We start from the raw sequence: 543 nt of genomic DNA on the forward strand, positions 1-543 counted from the left end.
GGGGCTGGGGCGGGCCAGGAGCTGAAGGGGAGAGCTCTGGGGCAGAAGAGGGGGGTGCAGTCGTGTGAATATCACAGTCAAGGTCACGTGGGAGAGCAGTCGAGGTATTATCAGGATGATCCTGAGGACCACCCCCACCAAGTGTGCACAATCTCCCACACTGTCCCGCCCACAGCCCCCTGGTCACACAGCACTCCATCCCACCCAGCCACTCACACACAGAGCCTCGGTCAAGAACACAGTGTCACATACAATCTCACACCCTGAGCCATGGAGGGGCACAGTCATAGAACCTTAAATGCTGTTACTCACAGAGTCACACATTTCAGTCACAGCCGTACACTCCCACAATCACACCCAGAGTCTCTCACCCTCAGGTTGACAGTCATCTACAGAGACACACACAGTTTCCCACAGTCCTGACAACACTGTCGATCACAATCACTAGGTCTCATCACAAATACCTTCTGTTGGCCGGGCTCCGTGGTTCAACCTGTAATCCCAGCACTTTGGGAGGCCGAGGTGAGTGGATTGCCTGAGCCC

Source organism: Carlito syrichta, unplaced genomic scaffold, assembly GCF_000164805.1.
Source record: "Carlito syrichta isolate Samal-C Ts95f unplaced genomic scaffold, Tarsius_syrichta-2.0.1 Scaffold308918, whole genome shotgun sequence".
Taxonomy (NCBI): domain Eukaryota; kingdom Metazoa; phylum Chordata; class Mammalia; order Primates; family Tarsiidae; genus Carlito; species Carlito syrichta.